Source organism: Sorex fumeus, unplaced genomic scaffold (assembly GCF_029834395.1).
Source record: "Sorex fumeus unplaced genomic scaffold, SorFum_2.1 ptg000128l, whole genome shotgun sequence".
Classification (NCBI taxonomy): domain Eukaryota; kingdom Metazoa; phylum Chordata; class Mammalia; order Eulipotyphla; family Soricidae; genus Sorex; species Sorex fumeus.
This window is the reverse complement of record NW_026606185.1, coordinates 48675727-48699629: the sequence shown is the minus strand read 5'-3', so window position 1 is coordinate 48699629 and position 23903 is coordinate 48675727. Positions and strand designations below refer to the sequence as shown.

The 23903-nt window shown below is 47.2% G+C and overlaps 1 protein-coding gene across 4 annotated transcripts in view; it reads right to left on the bottom strand.

The window, feature by feature from the left end:
- The window catches only part of ARK2N (arkadia (RNF111) N-terminal like PKA signaling regulator 2N), an 89781-nt gene extending 75930 nt beyond the window's left edge, over positions 1-13851 (bottom strand). For 2 of the 4 annotated variants that reach the window (XM_056138078.1, XM_056138081.1), the window contains exon 1: positions 13067-13347. The gene's annotated coding sequence lies outside the window, so the exon portion shown is untranslated. Of the gene's footprint in view, positions 1-13066; positions 13361-13667 lie in introns of those variants that run through there. The other 2 variants (XM_056138080.1, XM_056138079.1) reach the window with 2 other exon arrangements.
- Positions 13852-23903: the final 10052 nt, after the last annotated feature.

The following is a 23903-nucleotide window of genomic DNA, read 5'->3' as shown; positions in this document are numbered from 1 at the left end:
GGGTGGCCCCAAAACAGAAACAAATCACATAAGAATTTAATAAGACCCCCTTTAAAATACGCTTCCAATGCACATCAAGTTTGTGATTTAAAGTTGGGTTGCCCCCTCCATACGTCAAGACTCAGCTGCACTTCCCAGTGATGGAGGTGACCAGACTATCCCTTCCTATAACCTCCAGTTCCCACTTCCGGACTGAAAGTGGTTTTTTGGTTTGTTTTAGGTTTTGTTCTGCTTTGTTTTGTTTGAGGAGGGTGGCTTTCAGTCCACACCCTGTGGTACTCAGTATCTACTAAGCCAGGTCCCTGAGGAGCATGTAATGCAGGTGATCAAGCACAAAATAATTTTTTCTCCAGCTCCAAGAGTTGAATTTTTTAAGACCCTATGTATGACTCAAATCTCATCCTCAGCATCATCCTGCCTCATTAGGCTCTAAATACTCCAACATATCAAGAGCTATTCTGACTCAGGAGGTGATGCTGTACTTGCTGTTCCCACAGCAGGAAAGAATTCCCTCTGCTCTTGGCTCTATTATATGTAATTTTTCAATTCAAACTCACCTTTGAAAGGCCTTTCCTAAATGTCCAAATGTCTCTTCTCTCACCCACACCCCATTAATCTCTATTTTTTAAGAAGTTATCTAAAATTATTTCCTTCACTTATTTATGTGTTCAGTTTGCCTACTTCACAAAATATACAAGATGGCAGAGACTTTATTGATTACTATGTCCGCAGGACCTAGAAAAATACCCAACATAGTACACACTTAATATCTGAAGAAATGAAGAACACATTTAATATTTATTAATAAAAAGGCATCTGTTCTTGGTCCTCTGGATAAGAAGTCTTGTTATCTGGCTCAAAAGGCTTGAGCTCAAACTTGGCACGCGGAAGACCAGGTTTGATCCCTGGCCAGGAGTGACCCCAGAGTATCACTTGTGTGTACCCCTACAAGCCCCGCAAAAAAGCTTCATGCTATTTAAAAATCAAATGACACTAAAACAGAACTTTATGGACATTTGCGTACTTTAACTTGAAATTTTTAAAATTCTATTTATCTGTTAATAATTTTCAAACCACAAAAAAAATTTTAAAGACAAATACTCGCAGTATTACCCTTTTCTTCAGCACTGACTTTATCTACAAAAGCATCATTTGCCTAATACACAGACATCTAAATAAAAGTAGTTATACAAAACTTGATAAATGAAGTGGTTTGTTTTTTTTTTTTTGCTGTTGTTTCAGAGTCACACCCAGTGATGTTCAGTGCTTACTTCTGACTTCTGGCTATGTGCTCAGGAATCACATCTGAAGGGGTGCAGTCAGGGACCATATGTGGTGCCAGAGATCAAACCTGGGTCGTGCACACATAAGGCAAGTGCCTTACTGCTGTACTATTTCTCCAGTCCTAAATAAATCATTCTTTTCAAAATAGCAACTATAAGACATGCCAATGCTAAACCACACTCTAGCTTAAATATAGCTCACAGACTATTAATGTTTAAATAAATAGTCAATTCACAATTTTGTTGTATTCAAGAATATACAAAAATCAAGGTATTACCTACATTTTGCATTTAAGATAAAAAAAAAGCTCCTCCTTTGACAATTTTCCCTTTAAAAAAAAATCCAGTGTTCTGATTTCTTTTTTTAAAAACCATAAAACCATTTTGTTGGCATCTTTCTATTTTCAGAAAACTGTACGGTTTTCCATATAATACTTATTTAAAGTTATGCCTTAGATGAGTCAAATGGTTAATACATAATAGTAAAAAACTAGGCTGTATTAAGAAGGGAAGATACTACTAATAAAAGGATTTATTGTTTAAATAGTTTCACTGTAGTCTAAACAAATACTAAGTTGTTTTTTTTTTAAATCCAGTTCCCTCAAAATCCAAAAATTGTTTCCTGGCTTACAGTTAAACAGTCAACCAAATCTTAGTCCTGTGCTAAATTCCTCTGGCTAAAGGAGTTTCTTTTGGGGGTGAAAGAGTTACAACCAGTGGTGCTCAGGAACTTGCTCCTGCCTTTGTTCAAGGCTTACTCCTGGCTTTGAGCTCAGAGATCACTCCTGGCAGGGTTCAAGGGACTATATGTGGTGCTGGGAACTGAACTCAGGTCCGCAGCATGCAAGGCAAGTACCCTACCCATTGTACTAACTCTCCAGCTATGAGAGGAGTTTCTCTTTTGCTTTTCAACCAAGCTTTTCTGTTTCTAAGGAAAGAAAGAAGAAAAGAAAGGAGGGAGGAAAGGAGAGCCACAGGGCCAGGGATGGCTCTGTAGCTGAGCACCTGCCTGACAGCAGCGCAGGGACCCAAGTCTTACCCCCAATAAGGCTCCAAGAGACCCCAGCAGCACTACCTGAACTCAGCAGAGTGTGCAGTCACCAGTGTCCAACAAACAAAATATTTGAGCACTGCAATTGAGAATCTGACCCCCTGAAAACACACGTTGGGAATACAGAAACCAAAGCACAACTTCCATAGATGCCCCCAAATGTTCCAGAGCACTATAAAGAGCACACTGATGCCACACTCCAGCAAGCACCAAAACCCAATGTGCAGAATTCCCAGAGAACCCTGTCACCATGTAAGTGAGCGATGTGACCAGCTGCACAGAACCTATCACTACAACAACCAAAAATGGAGAGAAGAACAAATAAACCACTAGCTCTGTAATACAATACTAGCCTTGCAAATAAAAATAATAATATTTTTTAAAAAGTCAACCATTTTTGAGTTATTAGCTATAACTCAAAAATGAAAAATCAAAAATCAGGGTAACTGGACTACCGCTATAGAGTTGTAAAAAAACTTTTTAAATGAATAGAACTTTAAAAAAAAAAAAAGATCACCAACAACAAAGTGGTTTGCTCAAAAATAATCAAAGTTTCTGCCTCCAAGGCAACAATAATATAAAACACCATTTTCACTGACTGCTTTTTTTTTAGAGTAACTTCCCTAGGAAAAGGGCCAAGTTACAAGACTTAAATTCATGACAATCAGCTGTGACTCTTAATTCTGTCACACTCTGCCTACCTACCCTACACCTAAAAACTTACCAAAAAATTTCCAACTAAAGTGCTTTGATGTTTTGCTTCACTTGTTCTTTAAATACAAAGGAACATGCAGACCAGCGACCATGAGACAAATTGTAGTCTATGAAGATAAAATTAGAATGAAGCTGGGTTTTTATACAATACTGTACGTCTGTTGCCTACTTCCTGCTGGTGAAGCCAATTGTTTCCAAAAGACTTTAAAGGGATTCCAGTGTTATACAAGTTAGTTATCAGAATAGATATTGTGACAATCTAATGGTGGGGAGAATTACACAAGGCAAGTAATAATCCAAGAAAGAGAGCACCCACCAATTATTACCTGACTTTTATTTTTTTGACAGTGGTACACAATCAGAAAATACAACTGTTGTAAGAAGAGAATTTTTAAAGCAAACAAAAACAAGCATAAAAACACAGCAGTGACTGTGAAAGTTAAGTCGAAGAAATTCTGAGTTAACTTTACGGGAAGGGGAGAGAACGCAGAGAATGGAAAAAGAGCTTTACATGCAGGAGTCCTGAGTTCAATCACTGGCACCACATGGTATCCCAGCACCACCAAACTGGACCTTAAACACTGTATCAGAAGTAGTCCCTGAGACACCAGGTGTGGCCCAAAAACAAAAGATGAAAAAGCTAACCTTACATGGGGGAAGAGGAAGAGCATTTTATGAAGCAAGCAATTAAAAAGAAACACGCTATTTTTTGTAAATGGCTCTCCCACCCCCCCCATTCTCCCCCTCCACCCCCGTTTTCGGGGCCACACTTAGGGGTGCTTAGGGCTTCCTCCTAGTTTGCTCTCAGGGATCACTCCCGATGGGGCTCAGTCACATGCAAGGCAAATGCCCTACCTGCTGTACCATCTCTCCAGAAAGCAACCAGGTTATGTGGCTTTTTGTTTGCTGTCATTAATGTTATACACTTTTCTTTATTATTTTACAGTTGTGCTAATGTTGTCTACACCATCCTTTCTGCACCCATCTGTATAAAAATGTGTATCCTTTGCCCTTTATATAAAAATTTCTTTTGAAGACCACTGGAGTGTGCTGGGTCTGAGTATTACGTATCTTAACCTTGACACTGAGCCTCCAGCAAGGTCAGTCTCCCTGGCCTAGAATCCTTGAGAAAGGCCCCAGAGTTCACTACACAGTCACTGTCGCAGGGATAATGCAGAACAGAGCAGCAGCCAATGACTAAGACTGAAATCACAAGACCTGCAGATTTACAGGCCAGTGGAAACAGTTCTACCTTCAAACCCATTTATCCACAACTCATCTCTTCCCTCCCCTTAGCTGTCAATATAGGCCAGCGAGGCTAGAAACAAGGTATAAAGCAGAAGATGCAAATCGGAGGCCAAAGGGAGACAGGTCAAGGACTGGAGGTCAACCTCGGCATGACGGAGCCCCAAGTTCCATCCCTGGCACCACCCAGTTCTGTTTCCCTCTCCCTAATCTCCAACATCGCTCAGAGCACTAAGCAGGGAGTAGCTCCCAAGACTGCTGGGTATGGCCCAAAACAAATGGAAAAAACTGGACTCAAAACTGGAATCATGGCGCATATGCTGCCCCAAGCCCACATGTTGCTTGTGCCCATGCGTCCGAGCACATGTGGTGGCTGAGCACATGCGTCGCCCACATCTCCCCTCTCGAGATGTGTACTTTCATGCTTTCGTGTCTAATGGTGGTATGTGTGAAGCTTTCTCCGCCCTTGGAGAAGCCCGTGTTCTCTCTTGAGTACATTACTCTCTCTCACTCTCTCCCTCTCCACACCTTAAAAGTCCTCTGAATAAAATCTGTTTATTTCCAAAAAAAAAAAAAAACCCTGGAATCATAAAAGGTATTCAAGGGGCTGGAGAGATAGTACAGCGAGTAGGGCACTCACCTTGCATAAGGTCGACCAGGATTTGATTCCCAGCATCCCATATGGTCCTCCGAGAGCACTGCCAGGAGTAATTCTTGAGTACAGAGCTAGGAATAAAACTGAGCATTCACTGGGTATACAAAAACCAAAAAATAAAGATATTTAGAATTTGGAATTAGGAGTAATTAAACTGAGCGATAAGCATCAAAAGATACTACCATCACAACAGAGAACCAAATATGTTGCTTCCGAATGGAAGTTCTCAAGAGTTTGGTTTGGTTTGGTTGGTTTTTTGGGACTACACCTGGAGATGCTCAAGGGCTACTCCTGGCTCTGCATTCAGGAATTACTCCTGGCAGTGCTTGCAGAACCTGTAGGATGCTAGTGATCAAAACCAGGCCAGTCACATGCAAGCCAAGTGCCTTACCAGCTATACTATCACTCCAGCCCCATGCCGGTACTCAGTAGTATCAGTATTGTCCGTACTTTTGCCACCCTTAAAAGAAAAAATAAAAAAGGAGAATACACTTTTGGGGGGCTGGATGGTGCAGAATTGGAGCCACAACTGGGCATACTGCTGGCGCTGTTCTCAGGAATCACTCCTGGTGATGTTCAGAGGACCATATGTGGCACTGGGGGTCAAACCCCAACCAAGGTTGACCACTTGTTAGGCAATCACCTTAACCCCTGTGCTAGCTCTCCTGCACCAGAAATACACATTTAGAAACTAAATCTGATCAAGTCATTAACAACTCATTAACAAGAAACCCAGGGGACAAAATACACACTGAACACCACCACAGGGTTACAACTAACAAATTCAAATTGGTGAAGCTCCCATTTCTTCAATAATTTAGCAGTGAAAAATCATCAGAAACATCCTACAGATCATGAAACAATATGCCTACTTCATTTGTTTCTTTGGGGGAGGGGAGTGCTCCATGGCTACTACTGGCTCTGGTTTCACTCCTAGAAGTGCTTGCTGGGGGGACTACATGCAGTGTGAAGGATCGAACTGGGGTTGACCACATGCAAGGCAAGGGCCTTACCCCCATACCACCTTATTTGTTTCTTCCTCCATTGGGGCAGGAGCTGGAGATCAAATCCAGGGTCTCACACACAAGTCATATATCTACACTGAGCTACATGCCAAGGCCCTCGACTCTTGTTCTGAATAAATTTTTAAAACACATTTGTAAGATAATGGAGAAATCTAAACATTGAGTATAATATTAGAGAATTTCATCATTATAATAGTCGCTTGGCATTTTTTTTCTTTCAAAACTGAAGCTGAGGGGCAGGAAAGATAGTACAGCTGGTAGAGCACTTGCCTTACACGTGGCCAAGCCAGCTTCTATCCCCAACATCCCATATGGTCCCTCAAGCACTGCCAGGAGTAACCCCTGAGCATCGCAGGGTGTGACAAACGGGTGGAGGGTGTGGGAAATGAAGTTGTCAGAGTATAGAAGAAGAGCAGTAGTACAGGAGGTAAGGAGCTTGCCTTTACCAGGGATTGATCGGGGCAAGCGGCCAACCCTGGATCAATCCCTGGCACCACATATGGTTCCCCAATCACAGCTACGGGTCATTCCTGAGAAAAAGAAGCTGTGTGTTGCAGCCAGAGAGAATGGGCAGCAGGTAAGGAACTAGCCTTGCAAGCATCTCACCCAGGTTATGCCCCTGGTGCTCTGACAGCCCTGGGGGTGTAAGCCAAAAACAAAACAACAGTTGTGGGACTGGAGAAATAGTACAGGGGTTAAGGCGCTTACACCTATACCTTGCATACAGCCCAATCCCACAACCCACAAACCTGCCGAAAGTGAAGATGACTAAGAAACTGAAGTTAATTCTTTTTTTTTTTTTTTTGCTTTTTGGGTCACACCTGGCAATGCACAGGTGTCACTCCTGGCTCTGCACTCAGGAATCACTCCTGGTGGTGCTCAGGGGACATGGGATGCTGGGAAATTGAACCCGAGTCATCCGCATGCAAGGCAAACCCCCTTCCCGCTGTGCCATCGCTCCAGCCCCTGAAGTTAATTCTTTTGTTGTTGCAGAGCTCAGGGCTTACTCCTGGCTCTGTGCTCAGGGACCACTGCTGGTGGTACCAGAGAGACAACTGGTCTGAACACCTGTACTATCACTCTGTTCCAAAAGCTGAAGTTATTTTGGGTTTTGGGTTTTGTTTTGTATTTTTGGGTGGTTGGGGGGAGCTGTCTGTTTTGGGTTTTTAGCCCATTGCCCAATTCTCGTGGTGCTTAGGGGTCACTCCTGGCAGTGCTCATGCAAAGCATGCTTTTGAGGCCACTGAGCAATCTCTCTGGTCCATGAAAATGAACTCCTCAAAAGCTGGAATATAAAAAGGGAATACAAAAGTTAATGCAGCCAACAGGGTTTGACCTACCAGAACTGAAATATAAATTAAGAAGGCGACCACAGGAAAAGAATAGCATTGAATTTGCAAGCCAACCTTTTCTCCAGTGATACAAGCTCTATATATAGGTCACGAGTGATAATGGCTACTCAAATCGCTTCAAGTGGCAGATACTACCACTAATGATATGTATCTAGTGCAGCAATATGGCTGTGAATAAACCTGTACCAAGGAAGCTACCAAATGTAAAGAATGCACCACGGCAAACGGGGGACCAAGATTTCAAATGCACCAGCAGCATAAATCAAGAATAATTATAATACAGGTTTCTAGATTTCCTTCAAGATCTCTGATTTCCACTCAGAAGATAGTTCACATGAAAACGAGTTATCATATGCTGGGCCCTGAGGTCCCTAAAATATTGCCAAAAATCTATTCATTGCCCATGACCTTGGGCTCACAGCAAACTGTTTAGTGGACTGGGGTAGAGAAAAACAATGGCAAATCCTAGATGATAAAGTATCGATTGAAGAATAAGTCATATGTTTACGCAAGGTTCAAAAAAGCAGACAGGATACTGCTTAAAATCTGAACTACATGAGGTTTTTGTTCTTGATACAGAAAGGAAAACAGTTCTGTTTTCCCTGAGTTTTATCCACACCCAACTTCCCTATTTCCAACAATACCTTCCTCTATGTATAAGGACTGTAACAAAATAACAAAATAACTTCTGGGAATCATTAGTTGCTTTGTTAGCTTCATTTTTCTTTCTTTTCATTTCATTCTTCAGCAACTGGATAAAATGTAACTTCTTCTGATCTTCTTATGGTCAGTATCTTGTTTCCATTCTACTAATAATGTGAATGAACACTTAAACTTCTAGATTACCCAAGCACATTTCTGGGACTGGTATCTAAATTTAAATAGATCAATCAGAACTACTTTACAATTATATGGTCTTTAATTCCATGCAGGGGAAAGAGGATTTTGCAAATGAACCGGCAGTTCAAAGAAAGAAAATCCAAGCCTCCAATCACTTTTCTCTTAATCTAAAAAACCTTTAAAGAGCTGAAGAGGGATCTCACCTGGCTGAGGGCATGCTCTGCACACAGGAGATCAGTTCAGCCCTCAGCACTGCATAAATCCTGAGCACCACCAGGAGCACCCCTGAGGAGGGATCCAGCAGTAGCTCTGAGCACCCCCAGCTGGGTATGGCCCCAAACCAAAAAAAAAAAAAAGTTTACTTCTCAATACCATGCTTAAAAGTATTTTACAAAGGAAAAGGAACACTCCAAATTATAGTTATTTCTTTATACCGTTTTTTTTTTTCTCCAAAACCTACTTTTCTGGGTCGGAGCAATAGTACAGTGGGTAGGGTGCTTGCCTTGCATGCAGCTGACCCAGATATGATCCCCAGCATCCCATATGGTTCCCAGCTCACTACCAGGAGTAATTCCTTGAGTGAGAGAGCCAGGTAGAACCTCTGAGCATCGCTGGGTGTGGCCCCAAAACAAATAAAAAACCTACTTTTCTTAATATTTTAGAGCAGGGAAAAAAGAGAAATCACCTAGTTTCCTAAATCTTGAGTTCTTCGGATAGAAACTGTTTTATCTGATACACTCTCACATAAATTCCACAGAGAGATGTCTACTTTTGATCAACCATCACACAAAAATATTCATCTAAGTGGCTTCAAAATTAAATAAAGTCAGGCCAGAGAGATAATACACCAGATAAGTCACTTGCCTTTCACACACCCAACCTGAATTCAAGATATAAAGCACCGCCTATGGTCCCCTGAGCATCGCCAGGAGTGATCCCTGAGCACAGAGCCACTTGTAGTCCCGAAGTACCAACAGGTGTAGCCCCAAAACAATTAAAGTCATGTAATTGATTTATACCAACCACTCATTCAGTAAAATTCTGGGGGGGGGGGGGGGGGGAGAAGGTCCCTAGCTAGGCAAAGAGCTCAAAGGACTGGACCTTTTGCTTTGCCAGTGGGAAAGGGTCCAAGCCGCAGTACAGCATGATCCTCCAAGCGCCCTCAGGAAAGACCCCCAAGCACTGAGTCAGGAGCAGTCCCTAGGCAACACTAGGTAATCCCAAAGAAAGACTGAGCTCCTTTAGAAGACAGGAAAGAAAGCAGAAACCAAAATAACATACAACTATACAACCCCACATTAAAGCCACAAATCCTGAATTTGACTATTGAATCTGAGTCACAATGGCTATTTTACAGAATTTTGGAATCATATTTACTATTTCCAGTTGCTATTAATGCTATGATAAACAGGCATCACATGTACAACACACATTTCTATGCCAGCAGTTCAGGAACACAAAAGAAAAGCAGCCAGCTTTTGCTTCCCCCTGCATTTTTTTTTGTTTCCCCTGCTTTTTGCTGTGATCAGAGACCTGAAGGCCGAGCATGAAACTGAGTGAACATCAAGACCACTGTGGCTGAGAGATGCCGCCCGCACAGAAGTAGACAACACTGCTGCTCAAGTTCAGCTGTGGGTCCCACACCAGCAGAAGTGGGTAAAACTAAAGACAAGGGCTAGAAAGGCAGAGGAAAGTTTTGTGACCATAGTCAAACTTAAATTTAAGACAGTAATTATACAACTGCAGAAAACTATTCAATTACTCTGATGATCAAGAATCAACCCAAAATAAAGAAAGAAGGCCAGTACTATTTCTACTCACTGAAGCACAAAGAAAAAGCTCAAGGGCCAGAGATGTATGTCTCATAAGTAGTACACATGCCTAGTTTGCATGAGGACTGAGCTCAAAATATTTCTGTAACTTCAAAAGGGGTGCCAAGCTTATCCTTCATATTCCTCCTGAAGTTTCCCCTGAAAGATGGAAATTAGCAATTCTAACTGAATAAGATACCTTCTTAATCTGGCTTTACCTTAGTGTACCCTTCCCTCCTTTGTGAATTCATAGGACTGGCCATGCCTAAGCACTTAAAATCACTGTTAAGTCCTTAGCCGTAATGCCCATGTGGAACCTCATCTCAACCTCTGGGTCTAAATGTATAAATTCTTTGGGCCCTAGGACCTTGTCAATCCATTCACTACTTTACCTCCAGCAATTAGATGATTACTGGCAAAAGACAAGTAATAAAGAAATTAGTGTTTTAAGAATAAAGAGCTTCTGCCCAAGTACAGCATTTTCCAACTTGAAAGGATTTTCTCAAATCCTGTCAATTGAATAGATACTGGTTTCATGTCCTTGATTACCTATAGGAAAATCAAGATGACCTAAGATGTTTTACCAAAATTAGAAACACAGCACTTGAGTCTCTAGCATATAAGAGTGGAGAATCTTTTCTAAGATGAGTGCCTAAACAAGCGCAGAGAAGTAACTAGTCAGGGAAGAAAATATATGCTTATCAACACCACTTAAAAAATGGCAATCTTGGGCTGAAAATGGCTCAGAGGGTTGAACACATGTAAAGCAAGCAGGAGACCTGGGTCAGCTCCCCGATTCCACACCATTCCCCAGCTTCCAGTAATGAGGACATAGGTCTTGGAATAATCATGAAGGCTATGAAGCAAAATATAGACATGTACGTAAATGCATTTAAGAGTAAGATAAATTGAATTAACAAGAAACGCATCACTTCACTGTGAACTTAATATAAAGCTAACTATGGACAAAGTTTGGATGCAAAAGGCCAATCCACCAATTTTTCTTAAAATATTTTAAAAAATAAAGGCCAGAGTAATAGTACAGCAGGTAAGGCATTAATGCCTTGCACAAGACCAACCTGGGTTCGATGCCCAGAACCCCATCGGTCCCCCTATCCTGACAGGGGTGACTGATCATTGTGCAAAGAGCCAGAAGCAAGCCCTGAGCACTGCCGTGTGTGGCCCCCCCAACCAAAAAAAAATTTTTTAAGAAATATTTTTCCATTAAGAAATTTTATTTATCTAATCCTTTATATGCAATTACCTCGAAGTTCCTCCCTCCCTGTCATATTGTATACTCCTAGGTTTACATTTACATCTGTAATATGTTAACATTAAGAAAACAATGTTTTAAAAGCTTTAAGATTACTGCAGTACTGAAAAGCACCCTAACTTAGAGTAAAAGCTTTTAGGTATTTTCCTCACTTGGGTCGGAGTGACAGTACAGCAGGTAGGGTGCTTTCCTTGCACGCAGTGGATCTGGGTTCGATCCGCAGCACCCCATGTTGTCCCCTTAAGCACTGCCAGGAGTGAGCCCTGAGCGCAGAGCCTGGAGTAACTCCTTAGCACGGCTGGTGTGGCCCCAAAATGGAACAAATATTTTCCTCACTTAATGGAATGCTGGGGCGTTCATTTTTTGAAAGTAGCCTCTTGAAAACGTAAAGAGGTCCATCTTACTTTCTTGAGTTCAAATCTAACTCATTACTTGATGTTTACGGAGCACCTGCGGTGCAGAGACTCAAGCATGCATTGGATTGGGCAAACCACTCGACCTAAAATAGAGCGCTTCATCCTTAAAAGAAAAAAAAAAAAAGTTCATGTCGCGCGACTCCCGCGGGGCATCAGGCAGCAGCTATCAACAGCATGCCTCCAGAAAAAAACGCTGGTGAAACCAAACGGCAACGGCCTTCCTGCAGGATTCCAGACTGCAGGATCAGCAAAACGACACGGGGAAGTGAACAGCTTCCCTCCCGCCACTCTCCCGAGGGGAGAGAGCAGGGGAGAGAGCGAGCGAGGCAAACTGTTCGCCTGAGCCCCGCGCTGCCCCACGGCCACCCGCCCGCTGTGTCTGCAGTCAAAGGGGGCCCAGCTCTGCGGGGCTTTTTTTTTTCTTTTCTTTTGAGGGAGAGCGGGGAATTTGGTGTTGGGCTCCAGGAGGCAAAGAAAGGCTTGGGCTAGAATCGAGAAAGCACACCCGAGCATAAACCGCTGGGCGCGGAACCCCCGCGGGGCGGAGCGGAGCGGCGGCCCCGACCTTCCTGCCCGCGGCCGGCGAGCATCTATCCATTCGGTGACAGGCGGGGCGGGAGAATGAATGGCGCGACGGTCTGCGGGCCCCGCCGTGCAGCGCCAAGGTGCATTTAAGGGAAATAATACCGGGCCAAGGGCGGCCGGGAAGAGCAAGGAGTCGGCGGGGGCGATTAAATCTGTAGCTGGGGAGGATGCGGGGGGGGGGGGGGGAGGGCGGGGGACGGGACGTGGCCCAGTTTCTAAAGAGAGTTGAGCTAGTCGAACAGAGGGAAACAGCTTGGGGAGGGGGGGTGTCTATGGGGGCTGACCCTCGGCTGCTTCTCTCCGTCCTCCTCCAGGCGAGGACGACCGCCCTGGCTCTCTTTCTCTCTGTGTCTCTCTTTCTCTCTCTCTCTCTCTCTCTCTCTCTCTCTCCGGCGTCGGGCCAGACCCCGGCTCGCCGAGTGGACACCGTCGCCGCCTTCCCCCAAGCCCGCGGGGCCGGGGCTGCTTGCAAAGTTCCGCCGAAGACAACTCCGGGGTGGCCCGCGGAGGCTGCGGAGTCTCCTCCCCCGAGCAGCCCCCGGAGCAAGCAGGGAGGATGGGGGGGGGCGGGGGGTCCGGGGGCGGCGGGCAGAGAGGACGCCGAGGGTCAGCAGCCCGCCGGCGGAAAGGGGGGCTGCTGGGCCGGGAGGGGGTCGAGGGGGGGGGCGGTTAGTGGGAATGACCGAGTGCGGGTGAGCCAGAGCCCCGGCGCCGGGACTCTGCGGAGCCCTCGGCCGAGGCCCGCAAAGCCCCGCGGCCGGGGAAGCGGCAGCCCGGGTGCGGGGACTCGAGCGGCGGGGCCCCTTCCCGCCTCACCTGCGCTCCGCGCCGGCTCCTGCGCCTCCTCCTCGCCCGCTCCGCGCGCCCCGTCGGGGCACGCACGACCTCCGGGGCACGACTCCCCCAGCCGCGGGCGCTCGGGTCGGGACGCGACGGTCGCCGCCGCCTTCTCCTGCGGCGGCGAGCAGAGGGGTCGCGGTCAGAGAGCCCTACCTGGCCCAAAGCGAAGCGCGGCGCCGCCGCAGCCTCCGCCACCAAGTCCCTTCACTCGTCCGCGCCGCCCGGAGAAAATGTCACCAGAGGCCGTTCCGCTCGGCTCCTCACTTCCGCCCGGAACCACAGAGCTCACGCCGGCGGGGTAGAGCGGCCGCTGCGGCGGGAGGGGTTGCTCGGCGCCAGAGCGGGGAGCCGGGGCGAAAGCCAGACAGCGCCCCCTAGCGAGAGCGAAGCCGCGCTCCTCCCGCTGCAGAGAGCCCGGGCGAGCCGGCCACCGGCTTCCCGGGCTTCTTTCCCGCGCTCCCTCCGACTGTTGAAGCAGCTCCTTTCCCCGTCTCCCACAGGGTCAATGTTAATCAAGGGCAAAAGCCTAAAAATAAGCCTACGGAGCATGCTTTTCTGGGCGCTGCTCAGGACTCACCCCGATGGAGGTCTTCCCCAGGGAGGTTCGCGCTCTCTGAATCCTGGAGTCCCTCCAATCCGCGGGGACGTCGGTTGCCTTTTCTCCCCACTTCTTCGCAGATGCTAACAGCTCGGTTTGGGGAGGCTAGACTGTGCCTTTCTCCTATAATACCGGCAGCAACATCCCGTTCAAGTTTTCCGACTGGAACCCCGCAGTCTTCGCAGACAGAACGCCACCTGCTGGCGGACCTGACAGCGGGACCCCGCTCCGCCCCTCGGCGCTGGCCGACGCCCCAAATTCCACCTCTGCAGAGTCACTCCTCTGATTTGCAATTTACCCTGAAGAGTGACGCATCCGAGCACTCTCTGAGCTCTCCAGGCCTTCCCTGGATGTCTAGAATAAACACGGAGGAACGTCCTGGACTCGGGGCCCCCAGGAGAAGGGCGGGGAGACACACCGGCCACCTGGTCGACCCCAGGCTTCCAGAGGAGGAGGAAGAGGTGCTGGGACCCGAGCGCCTGGGTGGCAGGGAAGCAGAGCAGGAAGGAGGTTGGAGAAGGAAAAGTAAACTGAATCGGATGAGATGCCCCAAGAGGAGAGTCTGGAATCCAGTACCAGGTTCCCCTTACACATCCGTCTCCTCTTTAGATCAGGCTCCCCAGGTCCATTAATTTGTTCTACCTACAGCATGGCAGTCTTTCACTCCTGACTAGAGGAATAAGGTGATAAGTAACACCAGAGCGATAGTGCAGCAGGTAGGGCGATTGCCTTGTACGCCGCTGACCCGGATTCCATTCCTCACTTTCCATATGGTCACCCAAGCACTGCCAGGAGAGATCCCGGGTGCAGATCCAAGAGTAACCCCTGAACACAGCCTGGTGTGTCCCCAAACCAGGTAAGGTAAAAGGTAAAGGTAAAGGCCCTCCCGTTGATCGTCGATTTGCTCGAGCGGGCCCAGTAACGTCTCCATTGGAGACTTTGTTGTTACTGTGTTTGGCATATTGAATACTCTCGGTAGCTTGCCAGGCTCTCCGAGAGGGGCGGAGGAATCGAACTCGGGTCAGCCATGTTGGCCGCGTGTAAGGCGAACGCCCTACCGCTGTGCTATCGATAGCACAGCGAGTAGGGCGTTCGCCTTACACGCGGCCAACATGGCCGACCCGAGTTCCCCAAACCAGAAAAAATAAAAATTAATTAATTAATTCAAGATCTCAGTTATCAATCTTGAACAGAGGAACCAATGTGTACTAATGAAAGCACTTGAGGTTGTATTTTTTTTGTTTGTTTGGAAGCTGCACCCAGAGGTGCTCAAGGTTACTCCTGGCTCTGCTCTCAGGAATCACTCCTGGTGGGCTCAGGACCATATTGGGATGTTGAGGATCAAACCCAGGTCAGTTGTGCGCAAGGCAATCACCCTGTCCATTGAACTCTCACTCCAGCCAACACAGCCAACACATTTGATTTTAAAACAACTCCTTGATCCAGACCAGCATGACTTGACTTTTTGCAAAGCTCTAGAGGTACTGAAGAAAGACTCTGACCTCTGAGGTGCCATCTCAGTTTATTTTTCTGAGTGATGCCAATGACTCAACCCTCAGTCCTTTCTGCCATAGTGAAATATAGGCTGTGCATATTTCTAGAGGAGTATGTCATATCTTAAGTACTACTATCCCTTTTGATGGTATGTTTAGATTGCTAAACAGCACCATTGCTTTTGGAGCTGGGCAATCAAAACTCTGATTGCCTTGGAATTCTCTCCTAGGATCTCCTGTGCAATAAGTACTCAGATGTTCCAGCTTTTCATCTCCTCCATCAAACCAGCCCAGCCCAGGCACTACTCACCCCACCACATGCCTTAGCACATTTCTCCATCCCATTGTCTCTAAAGAAATATCTGCAGGACTCCTCTGTTTACAGTCTCTCCTGCAAACATGTCTGACCTTAAGCCTGACTGCAGTGTTCAGGAGCCCTATTGGGCTTTCCTCCCAATGTCCATGAAAAGCCAAGAGGCCAAGGCCAAGTCTGTCGGAACCACATTTCAACAAGGTTTCTTATAATTGATGCAGCTCTTGAAATGGGAGCCGGGACTTCATGGATGCCTATTTGAAATGGTGGCTTGGGGCTGGAGAGATAGCTAGTACAGGATATTAGGCACTCTTTGAGCTTGTTTCAGACCTGGGTTTGAATTCCCAGCCCCACCTTCTCAACCGAGAGCCAGGACTCGTGCAAGCAATGCAGGGTGTGGCCCCCAATATTCCAAATGATGTCCTGAGCAGCTACTACAGCAGAACATAGCTGTCTCCACTTCAGTGATGGTCTGTTCCCACTTAACTCAGCAGATTGCTTCTTCCATTGACCCCTATAAGATGGATGCTATTATCAGTCTTTAGATTAGGAGTGTAAAAGATTAAGGGACAGAACCTTCATCTCTGGGCTCTCTGTTTCCCCACTTTTCTTCTTGGAGTGCTAAGAATGAAGCTACACCTCCCTCACAGCATAACTATTACTGTCTATTACTATCTATGCCACAACGTTGTGCCATCACAAGGAAAAGGCTAGACCTCTGCACTGTGGTGGCAGAACCTCAGATGAGTCCCCATCTGAGTCGATATTATCTCCTCACTCCAAGCAAGCATCATCCCAGCAGGAATGGACCCCCACCAAGCCTCTGTCCTCACCTGCCAAACACCACAGTCCCTGATTCCACCTTCCACCATTCAGGCTCTCACGGGGGGGGGGGGGGGGGGGGGGGGCGAAGAGAGGAAAATGCACTGGCTGGAACGAAGGTGTGATACAGAGCATCATTGCTCTGGGGTCAGAGCAATAGGAGAGCACACAAGGCACTCACCTTTAATATGGCTGAGTCAGGTTCAATCCCCAGCCCCACATATGGTCGCTGAGCCCTGCCAGGAGTAACCACTGAGTACAGCAGTTAACCCCAACTACTGCCAAATATGACCCAAAAGCAAAAAAAAAAAAAAAAAAAAAAAAAAAAGAGGAGAAAGAGGAGAAGGAAAAGGAGAATGATAAGAAGGAGAAAGAGAGGTAGATAGAGGAGGAGAGGAAGAGAGAGAGTAAAAGGGAGAGGAGAAAAAGAATGTTCCAATGGCAAAACTCCCTGCCAGCACCTCCTAAACTATACACTCACAGTGCTCAGATAGTGACAGTAACATTTCACAGATCTGAAGACAAGTAGGCGGTGAGGATGGGCCCCTTTGCAAATCACTTCGGGGGAAAATAACCCAAGATGGGATCTGAAAATGGGTTATCTGCCCTGTCCAGCTCCAGACTCAGACAAGCCCTGGAACTCCAGCTGGGGGTGGCCCAGGACAGCCTGGACTCAAGGACACTGGTCAGCAAGAGCTGAACGAATTCTGCTGAATGCAAAAAAATTCAATGCAGAAACCCCCCAGAGCTCAAAAACTTCCTTGACAACGTTGCCTCTGGGCAAAGTTCAGGCTGTTTTTGGAAGGAGACCCAATAATACCAGTTCCCCAAAGCATTATGGGATTCTAGGACCTCCTGCGTCCCAACTGAGGATCCATAATCTCTCCACGCAGGAAGCAGGCTGCCTGTGTCCTTCTCTAGGGTCTAAATTCCTTTACTTTTGTTCTTTCTTTCTGGAGAGTCCCACATTCTCAGAATTTGCATCCTCCTTCCATAAGACTGTTTTCCTTCACTAGCTGTCTAATGCAATTTTTTTCTGCACAGCATGACAGAGCCTACATCTGGGCAGAGATTGAGACAGACTGGCCTTTCCCTTCTAAGAGCTTAACCTTGCCCCAGCCTGAGAACCTTCACTTCCCAAAAATCCAGGGGTTGGGGACCATTCCCTGTAATGCGCAGATCAAGTGGGTCTCAGGAACCACAGAATGGTAGACTTCGGAGGGGGACTTACAGTAGGACTGGAGTCCACACCCCCAGAAGCCTGCACTTCTTTACCCCCCGGGCACCCCCAGCCCCACAGCAAGAACAAAAGTTCCCCCTGGAGCCTGCATGGAATGGGAAGGCACAGCTGGTGGCAGCAGAGCTTGGGGGGGAGGGGGTGTGATAAGAGACTGGGAGGGTTTCACCTTCCTCCCTGTCCTCAGGGTAGGAGGATGGAGGCACCCAAGTCCCTATTTCCTGTCAGGGAAACCCTAACATCTCTTCTATATGCAAATCTGCAATTTCTAATGAGTAATGGAAATTAATGCAAAGTATGGTTGAAAAATGAAATTTGGGGGAGTCACACCAGTTCAGGGGTCACTTCTGGCTCTGAACAAGGAATTACTCCTGGAAGTGCTTGGGGGACAATATGGGATGTTGGGTATCAAACCTATGTTGTGTTGGCCACATGCAAGATAAATGCCCTCCCCAACGTACTATCGCTTGACCACAAGTCAAAATTAATCAACCAAATAGCAGGTGCTCTACCACTCTCACCTCTTCTCTCTCTCCCTTTGGGTGATGATTTGGCTTTTGTTTGGGCAACCACAGTTTGTGTTGCTCAGGGGCTACTCCCATCTCTATGCTCAGGGCTCACTCCCAGCAGTGATCAAGGGAACAGGAAGTGCCAGGGATCAAATCCAGGCCTCTGGCATGCAAATTCTGCTCGTTAGCTCTTTCATACATCTCCCCAGACTGCTGGCCTCTCATTTCTCATAGAAAAGTGCTGACTGGGGGTGTGGCTCGGCCATCTACTATGAGGCCCTGCAGATCTGAGGCCCTGGGTTTGATTCTACACATCTCATGAGAAAGAACAACTTAGAGAAGTTTTGCCCAGGTGGTGAGAGTCTTGAATTTGACTGCCAGCCTCTGTGGTCCCCTGGCAGGAAGAGACCCCCAACTACCAGACCATGAGTAACCCCCAGCATGCTGGGTCTGGGTCCCAAAACCAAAATAGAAGAAAAGCTTTATGTGAGCCATCCAGATGAGGGGCCATTCAGTGGCTCCTTGAACATCCCAGGACTAATTCCCCACACCCTGGCATCTTCTTTATAATCTTTTGTTTGGTTTTTGGGCCACATCCATCAATGCTCAGGTGTTACTCCACTCAAGACTTACTCCTAGTGTTGCTCAGGGGATTATCAGAAATCTAACCCATATCAGCTGTGTTGCAAGGCTAGTTCCTTCCCCACTGTTCTATCACTGCCCATCCTGCCCCAGTGTCTTCTTGCTTATCCATCATCATATGCGAGAGGAGATCTGGAGATCTTGGGGACACCTAGTCCTTCTACAAAGCTCACACACTCAGGGAGAGAGCATGGAGGTCTGGGGAAGGCTTGGACACCTGAAAGGGGTCCAAAAGAGGCTATAGTGCCCATGCTATGCAGACAGCCCTATGGGGAACGACTTGCCAGGTGCTGCCAGTTACCCAGCACTGAAGGAGTAAAGGGAGACACATTCAGAGTCCAGGAGAGCCAAGACAAGGGTGCTGGCCTGTGGGAGGAGAGGGCCAAGTGCCCAGCTTTGTAGAAAGTGCAGGCTGCCTGTGGAAAGGTGGAAAGGAAATTGGGGGACTGGAGGGAAGTTGGAGGAGTCTGGACTTTGTTTATTGCAACTCTAATTGGGTCGCCAGGGGTGCACACTCTCACCTAGACCTCTGCTGAGGCTTCAGGTCCAGACCAGGAAAAAGTGGAGAGTCCCACAGCCTTGTTCCCACCCCACTGCACCACCTTCCAGGGGAGATTTGGAAGGGAAAAAAATGCTAAATGGGAGCCTGCAGAGAGGAGAAAGAAGGAAGGATTAGGAGAGAAGGGAAGGACCCCATCCTCCATGGATGCTGGGTAGACACATTGTAAAGGCTCTGGGTTTGGGAACCTCAAGGCTACAAGAGCACCTGAAACCCCAGCTTCAGAGAGAGCCCTGCCTCTCCTTTCCCTCTCCAGCTCCCCAAAGGACAGTATTTAAGTAAGATCACCCAGATTCTGAGTGTAATTTAAAACAATCATTTGGTCTATGTCCCTTACTTCCTGACCCAGAGCTCTTGCGACCCCTGGGATTTCTGGAGCACTTGGAGTGCCTTTTGTCATTCCTAAGACCACCCCCTTTAAACAGTCCCCAAGTTTATGCTAGTGCATGAATATTCATATATAGTGCATGTATATTCATGGCAGGCCCCTGGGTGGTGGCTGGATGGGGCTGGTGCACTGAGGAAGCAACTGGGGGGGTGAAAGTTTATCACTTTCAGCGACACACCCAACCCTCCACCCTCCACCAGGGAAGAACTGGAGACTGATTTGAACCTTTAATCATTGATGATCTAATCAGTAGTACCCATGTAATGGGACATTAATGAAAACCCCAAATGATAGAATTTGTTGAGTTTCCAGTCAGGGGACAGAGATATTAGGATGGTGATAGCCCAAAGCTCTCCCTGCCACATGTTTCTCTTCTAAGTTGTATCCTTTGTTTTTTGTCATTATTTTGGTGGGGGTGTTTGTTGGTTGGTTTTGGTTTTGGGGTCACACCCAGCAGTGCTCAGGACTTACTCCTGGATCTGTGTTCAGAGATCACTCCTGATATGGCTTGGAGGACCAAAAGTGATACCGAGGCTCAAACCGGGTTAGCTGTATGCAAAGCAAGTGCCTTATCCACCGTGCTATTGCTTGGGCCTCTGAGTTGTATCCTTAACTGTAATAAACCAGTAAACAGGGATGTGGCTTGGTGGTTGAGCATTTATCTTGCAGGTGTGGGGCCTTATGTTTGATCCTTACATCCCCAAATATATATCTATACATATATTTGTATGTCTCTCTCTATATATATGTCTATACAATAACTCAATGATAGTTAAAAGGTATTTTCCTGAGTTCTGTGAATCATTCAAACACAAGGGGAACCCTTGAATTTATAATCTGCAGGAAAGAAGGGTGAGTGGTGTGAGGACACACCTGGGGTTGTCTCTAATATGGTTCAGTTTTGTGCGGCTGGGGGGTTAAAAGACATTAACTGGGGCTGGAGTGATAGCACAGCGGGTAGGGTGTTTGCCTTGCATGTGGTTGACCTGGGTTCGATTCCCAGCATCCCATATGGTCCCCTGAGCACCGCCAGGAGTAATTCCTGACTGCATGAGCCAGGAGTAACCCCTGTGCATCGCTGAGTGTGACCCAAAAAGAAAAAAAAAGGCATTAACCTGACAGGAAGTAAAGTTCAGTAGCAAAATAATGATAACAACAACAACAACAATAATAATATAAAGACCCCTTGAGCCAGGGAGACAGTACAAGGTTAAGATGCTTGCCTTGCATTCTGCTGACCCTAGCTCAAATCCACAGCACCTGCATATGGTTCCCAGGGATATCCTCTGAGCATCACTGGGGATGACCCAGCAGGAAGAAGAGGAAAAGGTGAGGAAGGAGAAGAAGGAAGAGGTAGAAGGAGAAGGGGGAAAAGGAGAAGCGAAAAACACTAAAAAGGGACAGAACTGAGCTGAATTATTAGGCACCGTATTGGAGAATTGAAATTGGAGAATTGAAAACACAGGCTCTTAAAACTCTGCCTTTATATAAATAGGTTCTATTTAGCTTGAAACAAATGTTCTCTGTGGAGCAAGATCAATCCTTGGCCACCTCTTCCGCTCCTATAACCCGGCAGCCACGTGCCATCACGTGTCACTACCCAAGACTCAGGCAAGCAGCTTGGGCACGTACTTGGCCTGCCCCAGTAGTTTTGAAGCATAAAGTTGTGCCTCTGAAGAGGATTTAATCTTTCCTGGGTGGAGAAACATGACATAACTGGGTGAAGAATCACCCCAACATTCCTCGGCTATAGGGTCAAGGGTGTGGCTCTGTGGTAAAGTTCATACCTTGTGTGCAGGAGGCCCTGGGTTTGATCCTCGGTATTGAAAATAAAAAAAAATAAAAACTCTGGGTTTGAGGGCTTAGTGTATTCAGGCTTGGCACACAGGAGGCCCAGATCCAGTCTGATCCAGATCTCTGCATGGTCCCTCAAAATCCACTGGAAGCAACTGCCAAGAGCAGAGGGAACAGCCCCTGAACTAGGAACGCCACCAAATCCAAAATGTAAAACTTGCTTGGTTGCCCTTATTCGGTGACTGTGTCTTCTGTGTGTGCTTCAAGGAGGCCTGTCAGTCTGCACGTGCCCTTGAATTTGATTGTGAAGCACATCTACGGGGGGCCCTGGACAGATACTGGTTCACTAAGCCTCCCCCAAAGGCAGGTGGGTCTTATTTACAAAGGAGGAAACTGAGGCTTGAAGAAGACAGGCAAGGCGGGCACCTGACCCAGGTCACAGGAGCTAAAGGGACAGAACAACATTCCTCAAAGAGCTGGGCTGTGCTGTGCTGGGCTATGTGGAGAACACCCACCCCTGGGGTGGGAGTGGAGGAGAAGGGGCATCTCCCACTCAGAACAGGAAGGGTGAACAGAGAGAGGGAACCCCAGGAGAAAGGCTTTGATAGAGGTTCCCAGGACTGTGGGCCAAAGGACAGCGGAAAAGAGTCTGGGCCTGGGAGGGGAGGGCTCAGTGGGCAGTTGGGCATGGGTCATTCCTCACACAGGGCAGAGACAGAGACAGGCAGACAGAGACACAGACCAAGTGTTGAGATCAGGGTCCTCACCTTTCCCTCCAGTGCTGGCTGACCCTTTCACTTATCAATATCAACAACTGGGTAGATTTGGGGTTTTGTTTATTCTGTTTGTTTGGGAGGTGGCTTTTTGGAGGGACACACCCAGCAGTGTCCAGAGCTACCTCTGACTCTGTGCTCAGGAGTCACTCTTCACGTCACTTGGGACCATATGAGGTGCCAGGAAACCAGCCAGGATTCCCCGTAGTGCAAGGCAGGGCCCCTTCCTGCTGAAGCATCTGTCTGGCCATCAACCATGTACACTTGTATAGCACTTACCTTGATTCCCAACCTGTCAGGAGTCTGATCCCAGAACAGTTCGGAGTTACCAAAAAGGTAGGTAGAAGAGCATTTTTACCAATCCACTGGGGAGTATATGGCTGACACGGGAGAATCTGAGTAAATTCAGAACGAAAGAAAGAGAGAAACAGACAGACCTGCCTGAAGTCTCCACTAAATGGCAGAGGCAGCACCAAACTTTGCTCTGCTTTCTCCAAATCTCAGCTTCTTGTCAACCCAGTACATTGGGGGGGTGCAGCTTTCAAGGCCATTATGTGTGTTGGGGAGTGGGGAATTAGACTCATTATTGTGTTTTATAATGCGCTGATCATCTGAAAAGGCTGGGGGCGGAGAACAATGCAGGCATTCATTAGAGCGCTTCAATAGCCGACAGCAGCAACAATAACCTAAAATTAAATGAGACAGAGGCTCTCCTGCGACTCCCCTTTTGAGGAACCAGTGCACAGGCACCAGCCTTTGAGGAAACAGGATGCAGTTCCCAAGGAGAGAGGCAAAGCAGAAATGGGGATGGGGCAGCAGGCTAGTGGGGACCCCCATCTAGGCAAACCCTCGGGGCTCTAAAGACCAGATATACCCAAAAGACACCCATCTTCTCAGAGAGATAGGAGAGGGATTAAGGCATTTGCCTTGAACATGGCCAACACTGGTCCCCCCAGCACTGTCAGGAGTGATTCCTGAGCACAGTGCCAGGTGTGAGTCCGAAGAACTGATTCCCACCGCCCCAAATAAAAAAAAAAAGCAAAAGCCACCCCTCTTCTTCTTTTGGTTTTGGGTCACACCTGGCAGTGCTCAGTGCTTCGTTCTAGCTCTCTGCTCAGGGGTCACTCCTAGTGGGGCTCAGGGATCACTCCTGGTGGCACTAAGGGAACTATTTGTGGTGCCCCAGATTGAACCAGGGTCTGTGTCATGCAAGGCTAGTGCTCTATTGTTTCTCTGTCTGGCACCATCACCCTGCTCTTCCTAACTGTCATTTATACGAACTGACAAGTAACCCCTAGACCAAGCAGGGGACTACTGAGCTCCCCCCTCTTATTTGCAAGCAAAAAAAAAACTGTTTAGAAGACATCTTTTCAAACATTTTTTTAAATTATTTTGAGAAATATATCTCCACAGGGTTGGAGCGATAGCACAGTGGTAGGGAGGTTTGCCTTGCACGCAGCCAACATGGCCAACCCGAGTTCGATTCCTCCGCCCCTCTCAGAGAGCCCGTCAAGCTACCAAGAGTATCTTGCCCGCACGGCAGAGCCTGGCAAGCTCCCCGTGACATATTCGATATGCCAAACACAGTAACAACAAAGTCTCCAATGGAGACGTTACTGGGCCTGCTCGAACAAATCGACGATCAACGGGAGGGCCTTTACCTTTACCTTATATCTCCACAAACT